The following is a 22,753-nucleotide window of genomic DNA, read 5'->3' on the forward strand; positions in this document are numbered from 1 at the left end:
CTGTTGGTTCTCTGGTGGCTTTGGCCAAGACACTTAGCTACTTTGGATCTATTCCTTATTTGCAGAATGAGAGAATTGGATTACATATTCCCTGAGGTTCCCTGAAACTCTAGACCTATGGTACTGTCATCCTGTGACTATAGGGGGATAATTAAAGCATCTATTAAGCACTTAGTGAATGCCAGAGTGCTATGAGTGGAGATACAAAGGCTGCAGAGTCATCTCTGCCTTCATGGAACTTAAATTGTAATGGGGGAGGGGGGCTATGGGGGCTATAATGCAGAAAGTGGAGCTGGAAAGCTGTGGTGGTAGGAGGCCATTATTTTGCTGGGAAGTGATATTGAGGTCTGGTGCCAGGGAAGATGAGGTGAAAACTTAGCTATCAGAGTCTTAAAAAACAAAAGAAAGAAAACCAGGGGAACTAGGAGAAAGAGAAGGGAAAGTATTATAGAATTAGGGGACAGCCAGTAAAGAGGTAGATAGTTAGGAGGTGGAGTTTATGTAAGGAACAGCAAGGAATCCAGTATAGCTAAATCAAAGAGTATAAAGATAAGGGTCAAAAATAAATATTAGAGAGGTAGACAGAGGCCATGTCCCCCAAAATCTCTAAATGCCAAATAGAGCATACTATATTTTATCCTGGAGATAATAGGCAGCCACAGCAGTTGACTGAACCGGGGAGTGACTTGGTCAGATTTGTATTTAGGGAAATAACTTTGGCAACTGAATGGAGAATGGATTGGAATGATATGATGAGAGATGAAAACCAACCAGCAGGGTATTATAATGTCCAAGAGTGAGATGATGAAGGCTTGCATGAGGGTGGTAGTCATGTGAATGGCAAGAAGGAGTCATATATAAGAGATGTGAATATAAAAGTGAGAAGATTTGACATGAGGGGTAAGGGTGAGAAGCCTAAGGGCACAATAAATTTTATGTTGAGTTCAATATGCCTATGGGACATCCAGTCAGGGATGTCTAAAAGGTAGTTGGTGATGGGAAACTTGAACCTAGATCTTCTGCCTCTAAATCCTGTTTTCTTTCTAATACATTAAACTGCCTTTTAGTCTGGTCCAAAACTTCATTGAACAGATGAGGAAATGGAAGACTAGAGAAGACCTGATAGAACTGTAATTAGGATCCAGTTTTCTTAACTTTTAGCCAACTACTCTTTACACTGACTACTTTTCTCTCTACATTGTGTTCAGATGACATTAGCAAAGATTGATTTATCATATTAGCAGGGTGTTACCTATCAGTTTTGAGAGTTGTGAAATACAAGTGTATCTTGTTATGTGGGGAAAAAGGAGAATATACAGGAAGTAGTAAGATACCTGGGGAAAGAATGATATCTGGGGAGAGGAGTGATGATATTAATCAATCTGTTTCTCTGGAAAGGCACTAAATGAGGTGGAGAAAGAGGCAGCAAAAAGCAAGTTTCTATATATAAACTTTGAATCAAAATTTTGTTTCAGGCTGATTCTCCAGCCCCCAGTAGATTCAGTTTGGGCTCTGACCAAGCCCATAGTAGTCTGAGAATTTTTTATCCACTAAGCTAAGGTTTAGCTGCTACAAGGTGACATGAGTTAAACTTGATCTCTTCTTGTCCTGTGTAAGAAAGTCCTCTTCTTAAAAGTCCCCCACCTTAGGCTGATGGCTCTAGAACTCTTCATCTCTGGTCACTTATCTTCTTTTTCAGACTGGTGTGTGCTAGAGGGTTAGAGGTGTCACATCTTCTTGAGAGTACATATCTGCAGCACCCTATCTAGAGTTGAACAGAACCATGGTTGATGTTGTTTCTGGCTTCCTGTACTACTTTTCATTGGCCCATTTTGATCTGGTGATATGTTTTCCTCCCTTCTCCTTGCTGAATGAAGGTACTTGAGAATTCTCTCCTATCTACTCTACTCTCTCCAGGCATTGTTCAGCAGCATGTTCACTGTGAGAATATGTGAAGGAATTTAAAGACAAATTAAGATCCACTGAGGAAAAATAGCCATAAAGACATACTTATGAATCTGCCTAGGATTCCATGGTAGGGCTGGAGTCTCAAAATAGCAACTCAAAAAGTATTACCTAGTGTGAATATTGAAATTTCTCAGACTTGTGAATATTTAAAAAATTCCCCATTGGGACCATTCCCCATTTGGACAGTGAAAGTAACTTAGATCAGGAATGTGAGAACTCTACTTCACCATACTTAAGCATGCCTTAGGGGAAGATAAAGTTGTAAACTCCTTTCTGAACAATGAAAAGATACTTAAACCCATACTTATAGTGGGACAAAAGTTCTTAAGCTATGCCTATTTTGGGTTTATTGAATAATTGGGACAAAAGGGTGCTAAGTACCTATAAAAGTCAGACAACTTGTGAACTTACAAGGAACAAAGAAGTGAAAACTTACTCAAAGATTCTAGTCTACTTAGGTGTGAATTACTCAAAAAGATTAGTCTACTCAGGTGTGAACTAAGAATGGTCTGTCCTTTGAAAACCGTCTACTGTGATTGGTACATATAAGGACTTAGGGGAGGTGACATAGGAGAAAATGCCCTTTAAATAGGAGCTCAGATTCATTCAGATGGACATTCAGATTGAGGATTGAGCTGGTGGAGGCAGCTGAGATGATGCTGGCCTGGTATCACTAGAATCCTTGCTTGGACAGATCTTGTGGTGAGTGATTAAGTACTGACTGATCTCTCTCTTAAGACTCAGGTCTAGGCCATGTTGGCTTAAGGCCCTTCATACTTATTCCTTTCTTACTCTTTCTCTCTTTCTTTAATTCCTCATTTGTATGAATTAAATCCTCTATAAAACTCAATTGACTTGGGTATATTCATAATTGGGAATATTTCCCTGGCGACCACGTTATATATGTGATTAAAAACAAGACACTGTAGTGAAAACATATTTTCTGTGGTCGTAATTTACTCATTCACTCTTATATCTACTACAATTTAAGTCTTCCACTATTTTAATCACTACAGTTTATGACCTCAACCATTTTAACTATTACACTAGCTATAACTAAAATATAGACATCTCTTGGAAAGCTTTCTTCATAATCATCCTTGAGTTGTTCATTATTTTGATAACCAAAGAAACTTTTGTAATGCATTACCAACTAATCCAGACACTCTTTTTACCTAGATTTCTGTAAATCTTGAAGTTATTGTCAATATTCATCAATTGCTTGGGTTTGTAGAAATGTTTTAGTTAAAGTTTTTTCACAAAAAATTTTCCATGAGAAAGTTACACCTCTAAAGATGGTGCAATGCTTAACCTCTATATTCTGTAAAACTTTTCTCTTTGTCATAATAAATGGTAGACCTAGCCATAATCTCTTTGAGTTGTGTGTCTCACCCAATTGGGGTCTCTCCAGTCTTTTAGGTTTCTGCTCTTTCTATCTCTATTCTCTCTCTCTCTCTCTCTGGCTTTAATTTTCACTTGCTAGCACTCTGTCCGCACCTGTTACAGTGGATTTAACCCCTGATTATCTGGTCCTCACACATCTGGTCATTCATCCACCCATCATTTGTCATCTGTGGATCTCTTATCATTTATCAGTTCATCTCACTCTCAGACCTAACATATAACTATTAAGTACAGGAAAAGATGCCCCTAAATCCATCTTTATTAGTTTGCTCTAGCAAAAAGAACAGAAAAAAATTGAAAGAATTACCATAGTTGTAAATGCCAAAATTGTAAGGATAATTTTAGTGTTTTGACTTAAAATCTAAATAAGTGGTCACCACAGGAAATTCCCAAATATGAAATACCCAAGTCAGCTGGGGATTTATAGTGATTTTAATGAATAAAGAGAGAACAAATTAAGGGAAGGAAAGAGAGAGAAAGAGAAAGAGAGAGAGAGAGAATTAATTTAAACTGCTCTGGCTCAGGCTGAGCCAAGCAGTAGTTAAATGCCTTGGCCAAATTGGCCTTCCTGAGCCTAAGGGAGAGCGAGTCAGTCTTTATCACTTACCATAAAACCATCTCCAAGCAAGCTCCAGTCCTCTACTGAATCTCCTGAATTCCAATTTTTGAACTAACTTTTTACCCTTCCTTTTAAAGAAAATTTTCTCTTATGTCATCTCCCCTAAATTTTCACATCTACCAATCACAGTAGATGCTTTTTTTCCAGGACTGCCCATTCTCAGTTTTCACTACTCTTTAGTTCACACTTTCTCTGGTTAGATTATATCTTCTAAGTACTTCACACCTCTTTGTTAAGCTTGCCTTTTGTAAGTTACTTGACCTTTTAAGTACTAATTTAACCTTTACTGGTACTTAACACCTTTTTGTATTAGATCTAAAAATAGACCTAGCTTACTATAAGATATGAGTTGGGGACTTTCATTGTTCAATCAGGAGTTAATAACTTTATCTTCCCCTAAGGCACTGTCTGAGTAGGGTGGAGTAATTTTAAAAGTTCCTAATACATTCCTAATTCTTGTTAGACCAAGTATCTCCATTGCTACAATAAGGGAATAGTTTAAATCAAATCTTCTAAAGTAGAGTCTGAGTAGTTTTTAAGATTCACATAGGCAATGAAGAAACAAAATTATCATTCATTGTAGATAATATGACACATGTTGAGAATCCTAGAGAATCAACCAAAAACTAGTAGAAATAATTAACAACTTAAGGAAAGCCTCAGGACACAAAATAAAACCCACACAAAGCATCCACATTTCTATTTATCACCAACAAAATTCAATAGCAAGAGAGAGAAAAGGAAATTCCATCCAAAAATGACTAGAGAATAGAGAATACCAGGAGATATATTTAGCAAAACAAAGGCAGTAATGATATAAAAACAATTAGAAGACACTCTTCACACAAATAAATTTATACCTAAACAATTGAAAAAACATTAATTCCTCAGGGTGAACCAGCATTGAAAATGACAATCCTTCTGAAATTAATTTACCTGTCAGTGCCATACCAATCAAACTACCCAAAAATTATTTCATAGAACTAAAAAAAATAACAATAAAGTTAATCTGGAAGAATAAAAGACCAAGAATATTAATGGAATTAATGAAGGAAGGAAGCCTAGCTGTACCAGATACCATACTATATAGTGGTAATTTATAGTATACTATAAAGTGGTAATTATCAAGATGATATGGTACTAAGAAATAAAATGGTGGGTCAATGGAATAGATTAGGTAATCAATACATGACAGTTAATGTCCATAAAAACTTAGAGTTCAATAAACCCAATAATCCAAGCTTTTGAGGAAAGAACTCAGTATTTGAAAAAAACTGGTGGGAAAACTTAAAAGCAGTATAGCAGAGACTATTCATGGACCAACATCTCACACCATACACTGGGATAAAGTCAAAATGGATACTTGATATAGAAATAAGGGTTATCACCACAAACAAATTAAGGTAAGTTGGAAAAGTTTACCTGTCAAACTTGGAGAAGGGAAGAATTTTTGGCAAAAGAGATAGAGACCATTGTAAAAAATGAAATAGATATTTTTGATCACATTAAAACAAAAAAATTATACAAATAAAACCAATGCAACAAAGATTAGAAGGGAAACAATAAATTTTTGGGGAAATTTTACAGTAAGTATCCCTGCCAAAAGCCTTATTTCTCACATATATAGAGGACTGAGCCCAATTTATAAGAATACAAAGCATTCCCCAAATGAAAAATGGCTAAAGGTAGTTCTCAGCGGAAGAAATCAAAACTCTCCATAGTCATATGAAAAAATGTTCCAAATCAGTATTGACTAGAGAATTGCAAATTAAAATAACTCTGAAATAGCACTTCACACCTACCAGGATTCTCTAACAATACCAAAAAGGCAAATAGTAAATGTCACAGGGGATGTGGGAAAATTGGGACACTAATAACCTATTGGTGGAACTGTAAATAGATACGAACATTCTGAAGGGCAATACTGAATCTGGCTCAAAATATCACAAAACTATGCATACCCTTTGACCAAGCAATACCCTTACTGAGTCTGTATTCCAAAGAGATCAGAGATAAAAGAAAAGGACCTACATGTACCAAAATAATTTTAGCAGCTCTTTTTTTGTAGTGGCAAAGAATTAGAAACTGAGGGGTTGTTCATCACTCAGGGAATGAACAAATAAGTTATTATATATGGTTGTAATGGAATACGATTGGAATACTATAAGGAACAATGAATATGATGAGTTCAGAAAAATCTGGAAAGACTTATATGAACTAATGCAAAGTGAAGTCAGGAGGACAACATATACAGTAACAAAAATATTACACAATGAGCAAGCAGCCTGGCAGGCGACCATTTCTAAGAGGTTCCATTTGGGCCAAGCACTAGGCATCCCAAGGTGGGGTAAGCAGGGTCCCCGGGGAGCAGGATTCCCCCAAACCCTTTCCTAGCCTCCCCTCCCTTTCACACACATGTAGATAGAGGACAGCAGAAAGAGGCAGTTGTTTATCAGAGGTCGGATATGAATCTTTGTTTTGACTGTTGGGTTTGCTATTTATCTTATCCAGGTTGCTTTTCTTTCCTTCAGGATTTAACACAAAGCATTTTCTGCAAGAAGCTTTTGCCACTACCTCCTCCTTAAATCCCCTGTGAGATTACCTTCCTTCAAAACTGGAGGCATCTTGCATATACATAGTTGATTTCCTCTTGCCTCCATTAAAATGTGACCTCTTTGAGGGCAGGCACTGGTTTTAATTTTTTTTCCCCCTTTATAATCTCAGTGTGTAAGAGGAGCCTGACACATGGTTAAATGCTTAATAAATGATCTCTGGCTGATTGACTTGTTTCTCAAGACAAACTATTGTTTACTAAAAAATGGATACCAATCTTAATTTATGTTGGAATCTCTGTATCAGGCAATCTTCATCCTCTTGTTTCTTTCTGTGTCAATTGCTTTTCCCGTATCTTCATTTGGTGAGGGGGAGGAGAGGCAAACACCACCAGGTCTCCCACCTCTACCCTCCCACCCTCCCGCAAGGCTGGCATCTGGCAGGTCTATATATGGGTAGGGGCTGAGCTCTAAGGGGTATCAGCATGACCTGGAGTAGCTGAAGAACACTTAGAGTAGAAGAAGGAAATTTGGGCAGTCCTGCCAGCCCATCACTCCTTTCAGGGGGAAATGGCAGCTGGAAGGGCCAAGTGTTGAAGGGTGGTTGCAAGGAGTAAACCAAGTTTGGTGGCAATTACTGAAGGTGTGTGGTGTGGGCTGGGGCAGATTTGAGGGGTCAAAGTTATTTCTTGGCCTAACTGGGAGTGCTTGTAGGAGGCCCCCAAAGGGGCAGCAAAGTGGGTCTCTCTTAAGTACATGGGAATTCATTTCAGACTCAGGGGGCATGAGCTCTAGGGGCTGTCAGAAGAAACTCTGGCCTTCCCTACTACCCATTTGCTACTCAATATAAAAAGCAAAATTGAAAGCAGAGAAGCTTTAGCTTTCTCCCAGGGCCATACTTCCTGGTAGTGTTGGGACACTAAACTGGTGAAGGGGAACTTTCTCCTCTAACTTCCTGGGCAAAGTGGAGATGGGGGGGGGGATCAGGTTTTGGGGAACCAGGCTTAACTCTCCACATTTTCAACTTCCTAGGGAGAGGGACAGCAGCACATTAGTGAGTATGTGTCTTTAAAAGGTGGACCTTTTTTTCACCCCCTAACCAAGGCCTTTACTCAAAGAAATTTCATTCTCCAGAGATTAAGCCAGTGTACTCTTCTGCCATTGCCCATGTGACAAGAGACTTGGCTATTAGAATAAGCCCAGATGTCTAGGTGTCAGCTATTGGAAGACTAGGGACTGGGAGGACTTTTGATTTGGGCATCAGGTCAAACTCAGGGCCAAGGACTGCCCAGGCTCACTTTAGAAGTCAGGTACCCTTGTTGTCCATTGACCCCTCCACTTAAATGAGTACATTATGGAGTCAGGATGCCAAAATATAAGACAGACTTTATTGTATCTTCTTAAAGGGGACATTCCCTAGCTGTGGATAAAGAATGCATGGCAGATGCTATAGCTGTCCTGCAAATACAAGATGTTCTTGTGTGGGTAGAGCACCTGAAAGGAAGCACCTGAAAGGGAATTGAGGGAATATGGGTGGAAGGCTTAAAGATTAAGGTAGGAAAGACATAAAGAGAGAAAATAGACACAGAGACACAGGAGTCATCAGTTTCACATTCAGCTTGTTAGCCCTTACTCCCATGGTCAGGGAGAGAATATCCAACTGATCCTGAATGAGGGACTTGATCTGTTTATTAAGGATAGTTGCATAAGGAGAGGTTGGCAGTATGTCCATCACCCAATTGATATGCTATCTTGCAAAGTCAAAGTGAAGATTTTATAATACACATGAACCTTCCTTAACTTATGTATGAGGGAATTTCAAAAGTAAATGGCCTAGAGGCCACTGCTTTTTAGCAGGCAGATCATTAGCACTCACAACTATATCAGAGTGCCAAATCTATTGTACCTCAATATTCTATGCAAACAAGTGAAATTACTTGGCAGTGCAAATTTTGTGGAATATATAATGTCATTCTTTCACTTCAAAGAGGTAGCTGCAAGATTTTAAGAACTGCACAATGTGGGCTAAGGGATGCATTACAATATGCTCCTGTTCTAAAAATGGATTGTGAGATAGTTACTCTCCTGATCTATCAGATTAAGTTCAAAATGAAAAAGTATACAGAGTTATTGCACATCTTATAAATAATCTTGCACATTTGGCCATTCCAAAACAATTTTGGAATAACAGTGCTGTTACAAGCAATAGATGGGCTAAATTGGATAAATCATGGAACTTATCTCATAAGACTGAGATTCCAGAAAATTCTTAAATACAAGCAATTAGAGAAAGGGTTCACATAAATTTAAAAGCCCAAATTCAAAAATAAGGATATATTTTCAGTCACTTTCTAACTGAATAAGACCCAATAAGTCTTTCATTTAAGATCGAGATTTTGCTTCTATTTTCTCAGATATCAGAAATCCATGGAGGAACACCAAAGGCATCCAGCATAAAGAAAGTCAGCCCAGAGAGAGGAGAATGCAGATATCTGTCTAGCACCAACCACCACTTGGCACAGAGACCAGACACCAGAAAAACAGCAGATGAACTAGCAAGGCAAAACCACTGCCTTAGGGACAGGTTTATTGCACTATCCACACAAATGTACTTTTACTAAGAGGCAATTTACCTACAGAAGACTATCATTAATTTGCTTACAGATATTCTATTCTACAAGTATGTGGGTATTTGTTGTAAGATCAATGCTTATCATGCACCTGAAAATTTCAAATGGTATTTATACAATATGTAATTTGCAATTATTTTATTGGAATTGTTCCATGTTACCCAAATTTGATCAAATAACAAATTGTGCAATGGGGAATGTTATGACAGTACATTGGATACTGTTCAATTGCAGCAGAAATTGTTTCTATTATCCAAAATGCATGTATGATAATTATCTTAAATGTTTCATTTTGTATTTGCAAACAACAGTATGTCTTTATTAGAATCAGACTTATTTAAAAGTCAATTTTGCTGGAAATTGCCTTTAAGCTTTTAAAAGAAAAAAGGAATGTAATAGTACTCCTAACCATCAATCTCTTCTACATCCCAGAAGGGATATAGACTAATCCTATGCAATAACATTTTGAATGTAAGGATAAAGATTACATTGTATGATATCCCTGGATTGGGTTGAATATTAACAGGCGATTAAGACTATAGGGGACCCAAAAGGATGATAACATTGGGTCGAGGGTTTTCTTGTATTTCTACAGTTAGTGAAAACATCTGGTCACCCACAAAGCACATCATCCCATGTGACACAGGACCAGGAAGAGAAGCAGACAAACAGCACTGATGACATCAGTTAGCTGCACACCAGAACACTCTAGACATGCTGGATGAAACCATCACTGGTGACTACACACACACACACCAAAGACTGACATTACACTTCTCTTAATTATGTTCACTATCATTACCCTGATGGACAATTGTCATGCTGACATCTATGGGTCTATTATACCTAAACCAATATCAAGAATGTTAACTTATATGAACTAACCTCCACATGTGTATGTTGATGACACCAGATAGATCCTATACTCCAAAGACTTTACCATGGGATCAGAAGGGAATAGCTATAATTGTTCGGACATCACTGTATACCCTTCATTTTGTGTGTCTATGCCATATACTGTCAAAAGGAATTTATATTGTATACATTGTAAAATTTCAAGCTTGTATTGTAAGAAATGCTGCTGATAACAATTGTATAGGCATTGGTATGGCTCTCTTAGGAGAAGGAGATAGAATTCTTCATTCACAACATAGACCTAGTAACCCTGACAACAAAAAATTGTGTTTAAAGCAGGAAGAGATATTGCACAGGGATTTATAGTGGACAGATTGTCCTGGTCAAACTCCTAGAAAGAATGAAATGTCAGGAAGAAAACACTTTGAAATTTTTAATTAGGAACCTAAATTACTGAAAACTGTCTTCTACATCTATGTATAGATTATGTTCATGACAATACCTATATAGCTATTAGGTACCAACCACCACTGGTGTGGTTACATGTTAATCTTACAGACATGGGCATCTACTCCTACTGTGCATTTTGTTCAAAAAGCATTTAATATCATTATGCATCATGCTAAATGTCTTGTATTGACAATCATAGGTGCAGTAGTGTCCATCATTGCTATGATTACGGCATTAACCACAGTGACAATTGCATTGACTAGCTCTATTCAGAACCAAGAGTTTATACAAGAAATTGTATCTAATTCATCTGAATTGTGGCACACACAGCAAAGTCTTGACTTAGCTTTTAAAGATGAATTGGAAAATTTTAAAGATGCTGTATTTTGGTTAGGAAAAGAGGTTGAAGCATTACACACTAGAATTACTTATCCATGCCATTTTAATCAAACTGGATATTGTATTACACCTTTAAAATATGATAATGTCTCATAAGGATGGCAAACCATAGTAGAGCATATTAAAGGTGCTTGGGGACATCATAACAGTACATTGGATATTATACATCTACAACAAGAAATTAATAAATTAGACCAAATTGTATATGAACAGGAAGCTGTAAAAATTGCCTCCAGTTAGGAAGCAACTTTAACTTCCATGGATCCTAGAAATTGGTTTGGCAGAATTAATTTAACAAGTATTGGTAATATTATAATCTTCATAGTTTTGGTTCTTGGTTTAATAATTCTTTGCATGAAAGGTTGTATAAATAGGGCTTATATCAGAAATATGCAGCCAGAACTATAGCGGCCCCCATGGGAGCCCTACAACATTTATCTATGGGAATAACCTGAGGTGGGGAAAGGAGACTAAGGAAATGGGAGAATAATAATGACTCAAAGACAGAAGTAGAAACACATGGGGAGTAATGTGAACTCCAAGGAAATAAGAGGATTAAGAGAATAGGTGGGAAGTATCAACTGCTTGATACTCCTATAGACAATAGAGTCTGAATATCAATAGGAAGCTTCTGGGGCAACTGTGGTGCTAGAAAAGGTGGGTATCAACTCCTTGGTGCCTCCTATCTCAATAGGAGGCACTGGGGGTGACCGCGTTGCTAGGAAAGAGATATAGAGAAGCAAGAGTGATAAGAGGAGAGGAGGGTAAGGGAGAGAGGAAGTGAAAGGTGAGAGAGTTAGTTTGAATAAGCTGATAAGAGAGCGTTAGTAAGAATACCTCTAAGACAGAGATTTGCGCTAGTTCCCCAGAATTTATTGAGGGTTTTAGGAATGTATACGTAATATGACATAGGTTTTAACATTGGTTGAATTGACAATGATGAGATAAAAGAGGTGGAGTTTTAATCCATCCCGTGCTTTGTAAATGAAGTCCAAGCAGAGCAATGCCCTGATTCAAACTGTGCTATGTTAATGTATGTGCTCCAAGATGAGGCAGTGTGGCCCCGTCAAGACCCAGCCCATGAATTTGCCCGTCCTTTGCTAGTCCGTTGGACTGTCCCTTTAACATCAACAGGTCTGACCATGTGTCTGGTAGTACAATATCAATACATCAATCATACTTCCCAAATGCCAACATGCCTGGTATGCTACAAGAACTGGCTCTGTCTCATCATTCTCATCATTTATTGCATGACGATATTGAACTACAATCACTCAGAATGTAATGTTCAAGAAAATGATAGTGCTTTCTAAGACTTGAATTAATGATTGCACCAATGTTTTGAAAAAATTGTTAGATGCTAATATATTTGGTATGCTTTCTATATGGTTATTGATCATCTAATATTAGGCATGGAAGATGCATTTTGGAAGAGGAACTCTTCCTGTCACAATATTAAAAAAAGGGAGAGGATTTTTAAGGATATCATTATTCTATTATTCAATTTTGTTTTCCTTTTTCATAACTTTGGTGATATTTGAAGTACATTGCAAGTACTATTAATGCTCTGATTCTGAACTGTAAATATGAACTTTTTATTTTTGTATGTACCCAAAAGTTTGAGACTATAAGAACATGACAGCATTTGTTAAATTTCAGGGGACTATTCTAAGAGATTATATTTGATTACATAAAAAGGGATTGCAACAGATACTTCACACTTGGCCAGATAGCCTAAGCCACAGACAGATATGTATTCCATGTGAGATGGATATATATTGGTTCATAAGGTTAGAGATACAAGGATGCGGTGTTTTGACACCCTCATTCACAGGTCGGCCTGGTACTAAACTTCCAACCATATTTCTATGTGGCAGGCATCTTGGCTTCTTTATCCCTAAGACTATGCATAATCAGTACAAGGGAAAGAAAAGGAGTCCCTCTCATCTTGCAATATAGTCCGTTTCTTTGCTATCAAAAGTCTGACAACTTCTTATAGTCCTGGCTGTACATGGATAAAATGATATATCAATGCACCTGTCCTGCGGACTATGGAACTGATATCACATTAATTCAGGATCACTAAAGAGTGAAGATCATTTTATTATTTTTTTAATTATTATTTGTATTTGATAAAACTTTTTACCTTTGATTTTGCTAAGTTGATATGAAGATCATTCTTATTTTACAGGATTATTACTAAGTTAAGATAATTTTTTTACTTTTATCATACATAATTTTTACATTTCATTTTTGCAATTTGACTTGGAATTTATTTTTTATTTGTTATTTTGCTACACCCACTACTATTTTTATTTTTAATTGAATTTATAATTCATTATTTTATTTTTAACACTATACACTCTTGTTTTAATTTTGAAACAAAAAGGGGGATATGTAGCATACCAGGCATGTTGGCATCTGGGAAGTATGGTTGATGTGTTGATATTGTATGATATATATTCATTTATCAGATACCTGGTCAGATTAGTTAATGATCTTTGTATAAGAAGTTACAGTCTAAAGGGCAACAGAATTCCTGAGCCGCCACAAAGGCTTAGCTCTCACCTTGTCAAACCACATTCCTTTGAAAAGCGCATGTCAGGTTAATCTCCACCTCTTCTGTCTTGTCATTATCTATTCAACCAATGTTAAGACATATGCTATGTTACGTATTCATTGATCACCTCTCAATCCACAATAAATACTGGGGTAAGGAGCACTAATCTATCTTGATTCCTGGATCCTTGGAGTTCTTTCTCCTAATTTCTTCTTATTTGTCCTAGCGACACTGTGGCCCATATGCTTTCTATCTAAGAGTTCTTACTCCCACATGTTTTCTTATTTCTCATGTTTTCCTTTAATTAATCCCCAAGGGAAAACATTATAAGGAGATAGTGCCTCTTCCCACATCTTTTAACTTGTCTTTAAGTCTTAATTTATCATCGATTTCCCTCAGGCTCCCTTCTCCTTCTCAAGTTATAACCCACAGGAAAATTTATATAGCAACCGCAGGCAGGATTGTTATACACAATATTATCAGTTTTTGTAATAACATTAGAGAGATTCTTCTACTGCATCCTTCCTTAGTTCTAACAGGTTGGTTGGATCCTTTGAAAATACTTTGAAGTTTTGCTCTTTCCCTATTGTCTTCCTTAGCTACCATATGCTACTTAAGGTAAAAGAAGACCCTCAGGGCAGGCAAATTTTGGCTTCTTCCCAATGCCATGCTTTCTGCTGGAGTGAAGCTTTGGGGACAAGGGCCCTGGTCCTGTGGGCCAGAATTATTCATTGGAAGCAAAGACTTCATTCTCCTCATTGACCAGTGTCTGAGGAGAGGGGCAGCAGAACAGGTTATTGGGGCAGAGCTCTAAAAAGGGCTGAGTTTTCATCTCCAAGAAAGGAAAAACATCACTCAGAGGAAGGACAGTCAAAGAACACACCTTTCTCTGTAGCTGTGAGGAGGCAATAAGTCAAGAAAGTCACAGCTCTGTGGGCCTCAGGTACTAGAAGGGCAGGAATAGTGATGGCTGAAGTTTCAGGTCTTTCTCAACCTCAAGGTGGAAGGTCCAGACAGGGATGAAAATTTTAATCAGAGCATTTATAGCAAGGAAATCAACAAATCCTATAAATCAGAACCCGATGTCTTGTTTTGTTGATTGCCTAAACTTAAAGAGTATATGTCAATAATGCAGATTTAATTTAAGTGTGTCTGGCATACATTAAAAATATATGTATATAATATATTATAGCATTTTATATGCACACATATATGCATATATGCTAATCATTTAAATGTGTATTTGGATTTTATATGCACGTGTGTATGCATATATACAAATCATATGCTAATCATTTAAATATGTGTTTTGCATATGAGTATGCATTTATTTATTTCTTCAAAGAGCTGGTTGTTAAACATTTACCAGCACTCTCAAAGTATGTCCCAGGATAGGAGGACAAGGCCCTGAATTGCTCTCTCAAAGGACTTCTAAGCTTGGGGTCAGTGCCAGAGGAAGTAGTTTGTAGAATGTAGAATAATAGTCTCTAACCTCTCTTTGCAGTGACAACTGTTTGCATTGAGAAGATAATGATGTGGCTTTCTACATTGCTGCTCCTGATGCTGTTGACCAAAGAGGGCTTTGCACATGGTAAGTCCAATTTCCTGCTAGCAAATTCTACTCTTCATCTGATGATGTATTCAGAGAGCCCTTAAGGGAGAGAAGGAACTGGAACTGTGTTGAGGATGATGTCAGGGTTTTTTGTTGTTGGTGGTTTTTTTTTTTTTAGTCAGAAGAGTACCCACATCCTACCTCAAATTTGAGACAGCTGCTTTTTGAGTTCTAAGACAAGTTGAAGTGGGAGGAAGTTTAAGTACCAGCCCCCAAATATCCAGAGGGTTATCTGTGACCTATGTCCCAGGGGAAGAATTCTACCTTTTTAAAAAACTCTTAACTTCAGTCTTAGTATCAATACTGAGCATTGGTTCTAAGGCTGAAGAGAGAAAAGGGCTAGGCAATTGGGGTTAAGTAACTTGCCAGGATCACACAGCTAGGAAGTGTCCGAGGCTAGATTTAAACTGAGGACTTTCTGTAACTATGCTTAGCTCTCTATCCATTGAGTCACCTAGCTGTCACATGGCATTTTAAACCACTTCATGGGTTCCATGTGAACTGAAATGACCTCCAGGAATTGATGCAGAGCAAAAGGAGCAGAACCAGGAGAACATTGTACATTATGCCACAGTTGAAGGTAATAGACTTTTCTACTAGCAACAGTGTAATGATCAGGACAATTTTGAGGGACTCATGAACACTCTCCACATCCAGAGAAAGAGCTGTAGCACCAGTAATGCATTAGAAAAACATATGACTGATGGGAATCTTAAACTCCTCAGACTCTACTTCAGAAGATTTGGTTAAGCTATTCCCCTTTTTCTACAATGGAGGTACTTAGTCAGGAATGTATTGAGAACTTTAAAATTACTCCATCCTGCTCAGACAGTGCCTTAGGGAAAGTTGTAAAATTCCTGATTGAACAATGAAAAGTCCCCAACTCATACATATTTTGAAGCAAAAACCCTAATCTAGGTGGTCTATTTTAGATCAAATACAAAAAGATGATAAGTACCTATAAAGGTTAAATTAATAACTAAAAGGTCAAGCAACTTACAAAGGGCAAGCTTAGCAAAAAGATGTGAAATACTCAGAAGATATAATCTAATCAGAGAAGGTGATAACAAAAGAACATGTGAACTAAGAATGGACAAGTCCTGGGGAAAAGCGTGTACTGTGATTGGTAGATGTGAAAATTTAGGGGAGGTGACATGAGAGAAAATTCTCTTTAAAAGGAGGTCAGGAGTTCAGAGGAGGCTCTCTGAACTTATTTGTAGTTTGGAGTTAGTTTGGAGGAGCTGGGTCTCTGAACTGAGTTCAGGAGTTGAGGATTTCCGTGAAGGACTGGTGTTTTGCTTTAGGACGATCTTGTGGTGAGTGATAAAAGACTGGCTAGTCTCTCTTAAGGCTCAGGCCTAGGGCATTTGGCCTAGGCCCTTCTCCTACTACTTTCTCTTTCTCTCTCTCTCTCCCTTCCCTTAAATTCCTTCATTTGTATTAATTAAAATCTCCATAAAATCCAGCTGACTTGGGTATTTTCATATTTGGGAATTTTTCCCATGGCGACCACTTATTTTTGATTTAAATCAAACACTAAAAATTATCTTTATAGTTTTGGAAATTCACAGTCTTGAAACCCACATTTTTTTGGTTACATTGACCACACAGTGCAAAAGGGATGTGATTAAGGTTTTGATGTTAAAAGATTACTGCAAATATGAATAACATGGAAATAGGTTTTGAACAATGATAGATGCATAACCCAGTGGAATTGCGTGTCGGCTTTGGGAGGGAGGAGGATAATGGGGGGATTATGAGTCATGTAACCATGGAAAAATATTATAAATAAAATTTTTTAAAAAGACTTCATGGGATGGAATGCTTTAGAAAACACTTTACAATGGGAGTGATTAGGGGCAGCTAGGCATTTCAGTGGATAGAGAGCCAGGCCTAGAGAATGGAGGTCCTAGGTACAAATCTGGCTTCAACAAATCCCTACATGGACCCTCAAACTGGACACCTCCTCTCTTGGGTGAATTTAGAGTAAGTCACTTAACACCACTTGCCTAGCCCTTTCCTTTCTTCTGACTTAGAACCAATACTTAGCATGATTTCTAAAATGAAAGGTAAGGGCTTAAAAAAATGATAAGGAATGAGAATGGGCCCCGATCTCTTCAGGAAGGACAGATGAAACCAGGAACCTCTGCTCTGTGGTGGGAACTTGTGCGAACCAGTAACTGTAAGCATTCTCTTTATGTTTTTGAGACCCAAATCTATTTATGCCTGTACAACCAGCCTGTGCTGCTTTAAATGGAACCATACCTCAGTGCTTCAAGGAAATCAAAATATACTGTCCACTGTTAACTAGTAAATAAAGACAGGGTCAGGCTGGCCCCAGGGTGCCAGGGTCTTCAAAGTGCAAACTGAGCCACTTTTTAGCCCTTCTCATCCCAACTGTGGCAACCTGATGTTTCTCTAGGACATTGCAGCCCTAATGGAGTTTTAGCAGACTGAAGTCAGAGAGGACAGAAAGCAATAAATTTGCATCATCCTTGGCTTTTTCCATTTTATTTCCTTCCACCATCTCTTGCCCCTCTTTCTTCTCTTTCTTGGCTACTCTTGCTGTTGTTGTTGAGTCATTTCAGTCATGTCTGCCCCTTCCTGATCCCAGTTGGGGTTTTCTGGGCAGACATATTGAAATGGCTTGTTATTTCCTTCTCTAGCTCTGAGGCAAATAGGTTTAAGTGACTTGCCCAGGGTCACAACACACCCAGCAAGGGTCTGAGGCCAGATCAGAACTCAGGAAGGTGAGTCTTCCTAGCTGTATGACTCTGGGCAAGTCACTTAACCTCAAGTATCTAGGCCTCCCAACTCCTTTGCCTTGGAACCAATACTTAGTATAGATTTTAACATGGAAGGTAAGGCTTTAAAAAAAAGCCTGTGAAGTTTAACTTTACATTAATAAAGTATCACATGCTGGTTCATACCTGCAAGTCATTAATATCATTTAAATGATTCTTTTTTTTCATTTCTACAGGAGTGGATAAGAGAAAGCATATGTAACCTAGTGGAAGAATGCTAGACTCAGAGCTAATTAAGGTAGATTTAATTGTTCTGTCACTAATTAGCAGGTCAATATAGGTAAGTAACAAGTGAGACAGCTTCAAAATCTGTAACATGAGAATCAGAAAACATGCATTACCCATCTCACTGAGTAGTGTTTAGGAAATCTATTTGCACTCTCAAATATTATACAGGATAATGTTATTATAATGCAGAAAATAGTCTCAATAATAGGTTTTCAGTAGGAATTCTTGTGCCCTACTTCAGCTCAAAAACATTCTCCCAGATGGAGGGGAAAGATGTTTCTCTAGTAAGGAAAGTCCCAAGGCCAGGTCTGGGTGAGTCCTCAAAGGTGTTTCCTCTGTTATTTTGGTCTTTTCCCATCCTTTGGATTTCTCCTGGGCTGTCACTGAGTGAGCCTGTGTGACTGTCCTCTGCAGATGGCCTGTACTTCCTCCAGAGTGGGAATGGGAACATCTACCAGACCTTTTGTGACATGAGTACCGGGAGAGGTGGCTGGACCCTGGTGGCCAGTGTGCATGAGAATCACTTGGCAGGGAAGTGCACCCAGGGGGATCGTTGGTCCAGCCAGCAAGGTAACAGAGTCGACTATCCTGAGGGTGAAGGGAACTGGGCCAATTATGTCACCTTTGGATCTGCAGAAGCTGCTACCAGTGATGACTACAAGGTATGCCCAGGATTCCTGCTAGATCCTCTGTCTGAATGCCAAATGCTTCTTGTGTAAATGAGTGTGGTTTATTTGTAGTTATCACCCTGCCTCCCTCTACATTATGGTCCTTGGATAATTTATGTGAGGAGTTTCACCTGCTAGGTTTGGGCTCTTCATTTATTTTTCCTTCAACAATGCATTATTTTTCCTAATTAAATGTAAAAATGATTTTTAAGCATTCATTTTAAGACATTTTTGAGTTCGAAGTTCTATTCCTCCAACCCTCTCCTCCTTTTTCTCTAAGCCTTTTGATATTGGTTATAGTTTTGCTATCACACAAAACATTATTTCGATATTGGTCTTGTTGTGGAAGAAGACTTGAAAAAATGAAGGAAAAACCAACCATGAAAAATGGTTTGCTTTGATCTATAATCAAGCTTTATCAGTTCTAGGCTAATTATTTATGTGGATCAGGGATTAGATGTGTTTGCTTTGACCCCAGCAGTTAGAAGCAGGAGCAATAAGTGCCAAGTGATTAGAGTTGTTCAGAGGTAGAATGGATTACCTTGAGAGTGGTGGGCTCCCTTCATTGAAGGTCATGGAGCCAGAAATCCCTTCCTAGATATATTTTAGTAGAGAATGTTTTTTGCTTATAATTCACAGTGATGGCTGCTGGGGTCTCTTCTAACTTTTGTCATAGAGGAATGATCCAGAGACTTTGAAGGACAGAGCCTGGAAGACATGCAGAGGTTTGCATCCATAGTGGGGGATGGTAAAGGAGGCCTGGAATCTTAAGAGAAGAGAGATTCCAGGTGGGGAGACAGTTGATCTCTTTCTCTATCTTGAGAAAGCCAAGAGTGACAGGCCGATCAGAGATTTCTCTCCCAAGCCATACAAAATCCCTCATTGATCCTAACCACCATTTCTTATAATACCAAGAATTGTGGCAGAACCTGATGAGACTAAGAACAGTATCAGAAGATCCCGCAGAGCTCCTGTGATACATTGGCTTTGCTGTAATAAAAAGACCAAGGGTCACCAAACCCTGAGCCTCTTAGAGACCAGGGTGACAAACCTGGGTCTCTCAACTTTGGGGGGGAGGGAGAAAGATATTTTTAGGCAGACAGATACTGTCCTACCCACTTTCCTATAAAATCCAACCTGCAGACATCTTGCTTATCTTACCCCTAACCACCATTTGTTAGAATAAAGTTGTCAGTTATCTTAAATTGACTTCCTTGTCATATTGAATGGGAAAGAGCTGTTTTCTCTCTCTTTTCCCAAGGGAAAAGGTTCACCCATTAAATCAGTTGTTAGAGGGGAGTAAAGGCAGGGTTAGTGGAGAGACATATTTGAAGAAGACTGAATGGAGGGAATTCATCTCACCCTCCTACTTTCTGGGATCATCTACTCTTTCTCCATTATACTCAAACCAACCCTCTAATACACTTTCCAATTCTGTGATTCTGTTTTGCAATGTTGCCTACATATATGATCAGTGGGACTCCAAAGCTTACAGTATAATTAATTAATAAGGGATTTTAGTTTCAGTCCCAGTCTTTATGTGTCCTCCTGGAAGACATTGGGCTCAGACTCCTGTTGCCCTCTAGAATCCAGGTTATTATAACATTCAGGCCAAGAATCTGGCCATCTGCCATGTGCCCAAAAGATTCCCATGGAACACTGGAAGAATAGTTCCCTCCTGAGATATCATACTGTCAATGGCTTCTTAATTGAATCTCTTTCACCTTTATGAGGCAAACTGGGTTCTTTTGTGTCATGGGGAGCCTCCCTGGCAAGTGGTCCCAACAGGACTCCCACAGTCTTATACTCCTCTCCTCATGGCATCATTTTCTGTATCTTTTAGATCTATCCAGTGAAATATGGGGCTGGTCAGTGACACTGACAACGGTCCAGCTGTGCCTGTCATCTATGACTTTGGTGATGCACAAAAAACTGCCCATTATTACTCTCCACTTAGCCAGAGTGAGTGTTTGTTGTGTGAACCCCAAATAATTATATTATCTCTTCTCCTTCTCCTTCTGAGCTTTGTGCTGTAATAGTGAGGGCTCATAAAAGGCATATGATAGTTTTCCTCCAAATCTCAGACAAGCAAGGGAACATCACTGAGGCCCAGGGTTGGTGATGTCTTTCAATGAACGTAGTCCCTTCTGACTGTCTGTCTTGTTAAAACCCAAGTACCTGCTCCGAGATGTGCTTGCAATGATGTTAAGCCACACTCTGGGTTCTTGGGCACATCATTCAAGGAGCTACAGGGCTGCCCCTTCAAAACTAATTCCTAAATGTTTGATTTTCACTATGATCAGACTAGTTCTCTTGTATCTTGCCAGGTGAAATAGTTGGAGGTTTTGTCCATTTCCGGGTATTTAATGGACAAAACGCAGCCAATGCCCTGTGTGCTGGGATAAAAGTCATTGGATGTAACACTGAACATGTGAGTTCTGGGACCCATCAGATGGTTTAGAGAATAGCAATTCCAGAAGCTTTGATCCTAGTAGAGTCAAATTGGAGCCTTACATCAACTCTTTGTTCACTGTAGAGAGGGAGAGGGAGGGAAAGAAAAAGGCAGCAATGGAGACAGACAGGCAGAGACAAAGACAGAAAGAGACAGACAGAAAAGCTTGAGCTAATGGGATCAACGGTAATAATAACTAATATTTATATAGCCCTTTAAAATGTATCAGGTACTTTATACATATTTTCTCATTTGAACCTCACAATGACCCTGTGTGGCAGATGGTATCATTATCCACACTTTACTGGGGAGAAAACTAAGACTGAGTGTTGCAGTGACTTTCCCAGAGTCATACAGCTAGGAAGTGACCAAGACAGAATTCAAACTCACGATTTCCTGACTCCATATCCAGAATTACATCTATTCTTGTTCTAGGAGTCTCACCTGGATTAGTGCCAGCTCCTTTCTTTCAAGCAATCTCACTAGCCTGGGCAAGTGCTTCTCTTTCTAAGCTAATCACACTTAAGACACTGAGGCAATGGTTTTCTAGTTTTAGGCAGAAGCTACTCAGAGGAAGAGCTAGAAGTCATGCTTGAGAAGGCAGAAAGAGTTTACTTCACTCATGAAGGTGGCACAATGGATACTGTGCCTAACCTAAAGTCAGCCCAGACAGAAGTTCAAATTCAGCATTTGACACTAGCTGTGTGACCCTCAGCAAAACTTTATCTTCCATTTGCCTCAGTTTCCTCATCTATAAAATAGAGAAATGATAGCACCTACCCCCAAGGGTTTCTGTGAGGATTAAATGACATCATATTTGTAAAATGCTTATACATGTAGTTATTATCATCATTGTTATTATTAGTTGAAAGATAAAAAAACTTGGGTGGATATTTGGCCTGTTATTTTTTTGACATTATTTTTTTATTTGGTCAATTTCAAACATTATTCCTTGGTTACAAAAATCATTTTCTATTCCTCCCTCCCTTCCTCTGACCCCTCCCATAGCCGACATGCAATTCCACTGGGTATTACATGTGTCCTTGATCAGAATCCATTTCCAAGTTGTTGGTATTTGCACTAGGATGTTCATTTAGAGTCTACATCCCCAATCATATCCTCTTCAACCCATGTAATCAAGCAGTTGTTTTTTCTCCTGTGTTTCTACTCCCACAGTTTTTCCTCTGAATGTGGATAGTGATTTTTTCTCCTATATCCCTCCGTTTTGTTCAGGATCAATGCATTACCACTAATGGAGAAGTCCATTACATTCGATTGTGCCACAGTGTATCAGTCTCTGTGTACATTGTTTTCCTGGTTCTGCTCCTTTTATTCTGCATCACTTCCTGGAGGTTGTTCCAATCTCCATGGAATTCCTCCACTTTATTATTCCTTTGAGCACAATAGTATTATAACACCAACATCACCACAATTTGTTCAGGCATTCCCCAATTGAAGGGCAGCCCCTCATTTTCCAATTTTTTTTGCCACCACAAAGAGTGCAGCTATGAATATTCTCGTATGTGTATTTTTTCATATTATCTCTTTGCCC

The 22,753-nt window shown here is 38.5% G+C and overlaps 1 pseudogene; it reads left to right on the plus strand.

Moving 5' to 3' along the window:
• The first annotated feature begins 17,134 nt into the window (after positions 1-17,134).
• Positions 17,135-21,423, plus strand: LOC100619307 (intelectin-2-like; annotated as a pseudogene).
• Positions 21,424-22,753: the final 1,330 nt, after the last annotated feature.

This window comes from Monodelphis domestica, chromosome 2, assembly GCF_027887165.1.
Source record: "Monodelphis domestica isolate mMonDom1 chromosome 2, mMonDom1.pri, whole genome shotgun sequence".
In the NCBI taxonomy this organism is placed as follows: Eukaryota; Metazoa; Chordata; class Mammalia; order Didelphimorphia; family Didelphidae; genus Monodelphis; species Monodelphis domestica.